Source organism: Phyllostomus hastatus, unplaced genomic scaffold (genome assembly GCF_019186645.2).
Source record: "Phyllostomus hastatus isolate PE091 unplaced genomic scaffold, TTU_PhHast_1.1 phas_contig_302, whole genome shotgun sequence".
In the NCBI taxonomy this organism is placed as follows: Eukaryota; Metazoa; Chordata; class Mammalia; order Chiroptera; family Phyllostomidae; genus Phyllostomus; species Phyllostomus hastatus.
This window is the reverse complement of record NW_025333843.1, coordinates 19,564-26,084: the sequence shown is the minus strand read 5'-3', so window position 1 is coordinate 26,084 and position 6,521 is coordinate 19,564.

Sequence of the window (6,521 nt, the reverse complement as noted above, 5' to 3'; positions counted from 1 at the left end):
ATGAGGTCTAGATAACAAGAATAAAGAGTATAGAACCTTGAGAAGTATATTAATGGAACGCAGATGAAGGATAGTAACTTATCAATATCTTGTGACTGAGATATCAGGGGGAACCTATCAAATGACAGTATAACCAGCCAAGCAAAGAAGATTATACAGAAAGAAAAAGAGTACCAAAATATTATTGAACTAAAAAATGTCGTAAAAGTGAGAAAAAGCTAATACAAATTTACAGTAACTTGCAAGATTAAAGCAAAAGGAAAGAAAAACAGAAGATGTGGTGCAGGAGAGCTAAATTTGGAGTGGAAAGAATAATATTAGGTTGAATGGAAGAGAAACATAAGGGATTGCGATATAAAAATAATGAGAATTGAAAAAAAAGTCACATACAACACAAGATAAAATCAGTCAACCAACAACAGCCAGAGAAACCAATAAAAACCAAACAAAACCAAAAAACAAACAAACAAACAAACAAACAACAAACAAACAAAAAACCTCTTGTTGGTTTCTAGCTGGCCAGACCAGTTTTTCTGATCTTGCTAGCTTCAGCTGGCTGAGGGGCCTTTGAAATGCTTCTCTCTCTCACAACCAGAACTCAGCAAGTCTGTCAGGTACCCGGGGCGCTCCAAGACACACTGGTGCGAGAGAGTGTCTTCCCGATGAAGGTGCGGGAGCCCAGCCGTTTCCAGCTCAGTGTTCCCCGCCAAACGGCTCTCCCACGGAATGTTGGCGCCTTTCCCAGCTCTCCGGTTGGGCTGGCTGGAAATCTCTGAGCCACCACTGAAGGAACGTGCCCAGCCCCTCGTCCCTCCTGGGATCGCAGCGCGCGATTCCTGCCTCCCTATGGGGCGCGAGCCGAGCGCGGCCGGCTTGTGCTCACTACCGCTCTGCACTTCCACCGGGCTAAAGATGCCCCTGGTCCTGTTGGCTAGAGGCTCTCACTTCTCGGCCTCTGGGGCGGGATTTCATATTCCCTGGGCGATTTTTTCTCAGTCCAACTGGCCAATCTGTTCCTTCTAGCAACCTGTTCTCCCCTGGAGTTGCTCACCCCCGTATTCGGGGGAGGGAGGGAGCAGCAACTTCCCTCTCCCGGGATCCCTGGGGCAGAGCCCGGAGCACCGGGCGGGCCTGGGGTCTGGGCACCCCAGAGCCCCCGCTGATTCTTGGGCCCCTTTTGTCCTGTATCCGTCTTCTTACCGTCTGGTTTTCCAATAATTTCTGATGTCCTGCTTTCAAAAGTGATTCGGCAACCCAGCCCACTTGCTCTGCCTCTCCACCGATCCGCGAGTTTCCCCCCTCTTCACAGAAGCCGAGAAAAACGCTGCCTACAGTAAGGCCGCCATCTTCCTCTCCCACATTCTTTTCAAGTGCACATGGAACATTACAAGATAGATCACATGATAAGTCACAAAACAAACCTCAACAAACTCAAGACCATCGAAATCATAACAAGCATTTTCTCTGACCACAAGGGACTGAAACTAGAAACCACCCTCAAGGAAAAAACTAAAAAACACTCAAAGTCATGGAGATTTAATAGCATGCTACTAAACAATGAATGGGTCAAAAAGGAGATCAAGGAGGAAATCAAAAAGTTCCTGGAAACAAATGAAAATGAACTCATAACAACCCAAAATTTATGAGACACAGCAAAGGCAGTTCTCAGAGGGAAATTCATAGCTGTACAGTCCTACCTTAAAAAAAAAAAGAAAAAAGAAAAGAAACATTTCAAATAAACAGCCTAACCCTACTCCTTTGTTGTTTTTGAGGAACAACAAAGACAGCCCGGAGCAAGTACAAGGAAGGAAATAATCAAGATCAGAGCAGAATTAAATAACATAGGGACTCAAAGCACAATTCTAAGGGTCAATGAATACAGGAGCTGTTTCTTTGAAAAAATAAACAAAATTGACAAGCCATTAAGCAGGCTCATCAAGAAAAAAGGAAGAGGACCCAAATAAACACAATCGGAAATGAAAGAGGAGAGATTACAACTGATACCACAGAAATACAAAGGATTATAAGAAATTACTATGAAAAACTATATGCCAAGAAATTTGAAAACCTAGGTGAAATTGACAAATTTCTAGAAAAATATAACCTCCCAAAACTGAATGAAGAAGAAGCAGAAAGTCTGAACAAACCAATAACAGCTGATGAAATTGAAGCAGTAATCAAAAAACTCCCAACACACAAAAGCCCAGGACCACATGGTTTCACAGGAGAATTCTACAAAGCACTTAAGGAAAAGTAACCCCTATCCTTCATGGACTATTTCAAAAAATCCAAGAAAATGGAAGAATCCCAAATTATTTTTATGAGGCCAGCATCATCCTAAACCCAAAACCAGATAAAGACATAATAAAGAAAACTTCAGGCCAATATCGCTGATGAACATAGATGCTAAAATCCCCAACAAAATATTGGCAAAGGGCATCCAGCAATACATTAAAAAGATCGTACACCATGATCAAGTGGGATGCATCCCAGGGATGCATGGATAATACAATATCCACAAATCAATAAATGTAATACATCACATAAACAAAAACAAAGATTAAAATCACATGATCATATCAATAGATGTGGAAAAAGCATTTGATAAGGTACAGCACCAATTTATGATAAAAACACTCAGCAAAGTAGGAAGAGAGGGAGCATTCCTCAACATAATAAAGGCCATACATGAAAGACCTATCACCAACATCATACTCAATAGACAAAAACTAAAAACTTTCTCACTAAGATCAGGAACAAGACAAGGTCCACTTTCACCACTCCTATTCAACATAGTATTGGAAGTCCTAGCCACAGCAATCAGACAAGACAAAGAAAAAAAAAGGCATCCAAATTGGAAAAGAGGAAACAACACTGTCATTGTTTGCAGATGACATGATAGTGTACACAGAAAACCCTACACACACTCCACCAAAAAATGGGTCAACCAAATAAATGAATTTGTCAAAACAGCAGGGCACAAAGTCAGTATCCAGAAATCAAAGGCATTTTTGTATAACAACAATGAAACATCAGACATAGAAATCAGGAAAAACAAATTCCATTTGATATAGCAACAAGAAAAATAAAATACCTAGGAATAAACCTAACCAAGGAGGTAAAAGACCTGTACTCAGAAAGCTACACAACACTGAAGAAAGAAATTAAGGAAGATGCAAACAAATGGAAACATATACTGTATTCATGGATCAGAAGAATTAACATTATCAAAATGTTGATACTACCCAAAGCGATCTATAGATTCAATGTAACCCATATTAAAGTACCAATGGCATACTTCACAGATATAGAACAAACACTTCAAAAATTTATGCAGAACCATAAATGACTCCAAATAGCTGCAGCAGTTTCTAGAAAGAAGAGCAAAGCAGGAGGGATCACAGTACCTGATATCACAATGTATTACAAGGCCACTGTAATCAAAATAGCCTGGTACTGGCATAAGAACAGACACACGGACCAATGGAACAGAACAGAGAGCCCAGAAATAAGCCCAAGTCTCTACAGTCAATTAATATCCAACAAAGAGGGCAGCAACATGAAATGGAGTAACAATAGCTTCTTCAACAAATGGTGTTGGGAGAACTGGACAGTTACATGCAAAAAAAATGAAACTGGAACACCAACTTACATTATATGCAAAAATAAATTCAAGGTGGTTAAAAGATTAAAACATAAGCCATGACACCATTAAAGTCCTATGTTCTCCTAGAGGAGAACATAGGCAGGAAAATCTCGGATATTCCATGCAGCAATATTTTCAGTGATATGTCCCCTAGAGCAAGGGACATAAAGGAAAGAATAAACAAATGGGATCTCATCAAAAATAAAAAGCTTCTGCACAGCTAAAGAAAACAGCAGCAAAATGAAAAGAGAACCAACTATATGGGAAAACATATTTGCCAATGATACCTTAGACAAGGGTTTGATTTCCAAAATATATAAAGAATTCACATGACTCCACTCTAAGAAGACAAGCAACCCAATAAAAAATGGGCAAACGACTTGAACAGACACTTCTCCAAGGAGGATATACAGAGGGTCCAGAGACATATGAACCAATGCTCAGTATCACTAACCATCAGAGAGATGCAAATTAAAACCACAATGAGATACCACTTCACACCAGTCAGAATGGCCATTATAAACAAAGCAATGAACAACAAATGTTGGAGAGGGTGTGGAGAAAAGGGAACCCTTGTGCACTGTTGGTGGGATTGCAGACTTGTGCAACCACTATAGAAAACAATATGGTATTTCCTCAGAAAACCAAAATTGGAACTGCCTTTTTACCTGGCAATTCCACTGCTGGGACTATATCCTAAGAACCCTGAAACACCAATCCAAAAGAACCTATGCACCCATATGTTCATAGCAGCACAATTTACAATATCCAAGTACTAGAAGCAACCTAGGTGCCCATCAGTAAATGAATGGATCAAAAACTATGGTACATTTTACAAAATGGAATTCTACTCAGCAGAAAGAAAGAAGGGGCTGCTACCCTTTGCAACAGCATGGATGGAACTGGAGAGCATTATGCTAAGTGAAATAAGCCAGGTGATGAAAGACGAATACCATATGATCTCAACATTAACAGGAACCTAGTCAAGAAAATGAACAAGCAAGCAAAATATAGCCAAAGACATTGGCATTGAGAACAGGCTGACAGTGATCAGAAGGGAGAGGGGAGGGGATAATAGAGGGAAAGGGTGAAGGCTTTGCAAGAGCAATTATAAATGATACATGGACAACAACAAGGATGGGGTGGAAATGGGGGAGGGAGGCAGGGATGGCTCGGGTGGTGGGAAGGGATGGGGACAATGGGACACCTCTAAGAGGACCCAGTACTATGGACCTCTTGAATTGTTCTGAACTATTTTGTTTCTTTTTTTAATTATTTTTATTTTTAATCATTTTTATGGCTGTTCATAACAATAAAGGAGTATGAGAGGAGTATGAAATTTGAAACTATCCTAATCCTGTTCAAATACTGCCACCTAGTTAAGTTACTTAAATATTCTGAAAAACTCTTACTACATTTATAAAATAAATAAGGTTGCTGTGAGGATTAAATGAGAATATTTATGTACAAAGCATAGACATAATGAATAACACCTAGCATTATAATGGCTTCCCAGAGTTTCAGAATTAGGCAACGAGGATATAATTGGTTCAGTTTCAAACCCACTGAGTTCAATATAGCTATAGGATATCAAAATGAGACTTAATAGGTAATTGTACATACTTATATGTACAGGAGTGTGTTTAGAGTTCTGTGCTAGAAGGAGAAATTTAGAAGTAAACTGTGTATAAACAGGTTAAAGCCAGAGGTGCACAGCTGATAAAGCATAAGAGGAAAAGGAACCCTAGAAACAGCATTTCAGGGATCTGGAAGAAGAAGGAGAAGGAGAGACGGAGGAGGAGGAGGAGAAGGAGAAGAAGTTGTTGTTTGGGAAAAAAGCTGCCTCCGGATTGTTGTGGATTGATTAAATAGAAAAAAAAAATACATAAAATATCTAGCATGTAGAAGACACTGCACTCCCTTTCAAGAGTATTTCTATAAAGTCAGGTCAACCTCAGATATCATTCTGGATACTTTGAGGCATTACTAGGAAATGAGAATTTAGACATGACCCTTTAAAGAAGGTTTCTTATGACAGGAAAGAATATACTATATTTTGCCATGTATAATGTGCACCCGTGCATAAATGCATGCCCATGTTTTTGGTCCAAACCTTCAGGAAAAAACATCTTTCATTTTAATTTTCTAATTCAATTTTTTAATTTATATTTAGGAACAAACTGATTATCATATTCCAGGGTATTATTTTGCATACAGATATCATTATTGCTTTCTAGCATTTCACTTTTAACACAAAAGCATTAAAAGAATTAACACAAATAAAAGAATTAAAAACACGTATATAGATATAGAATTAGTACTACCTATGTATAATGTGCATCCTTATTTTTCCCTCAAAAATTTAGACCAAAAAAGTGTGCATTATACACAGTAAAATACGGTAATAAAAACTTTAAGAAATGAGGTACAAAGGAATCATTGGCCTTTTTTATCACTCTAAAGAAGGCACTAGCAACATTTTCACACTAAATTCAAGTCCAAAACAAACATTAAGAGGAAATGCTTTGTGGTAAACAAGGGCTTTAGCCCTCTAGCATACACAGCATCAGCCAGCTGTTATCAAAATTCATACTACCTTAGTTCATAAGTATGCCATAGATCCTTTCTGGGCTCCCATATAGATTTTCACATCCCTTGCAAACTAAAAAAACAAAAACAAAAAAACCTCTAAAGTAAACAGATCCATTTGCAACCAATAAACACATTAATAATATCAATCTTCAAAGAGTGACAATAAAGGAACAAAATACAAAAAAGTAAACAGAATTTATTTCAGTTTCCTACTTCAAAAGGTACTTTAGAATTTTAACACCAATCAATGCATGCATCATGCTGTACTTGTTAACATCCACAC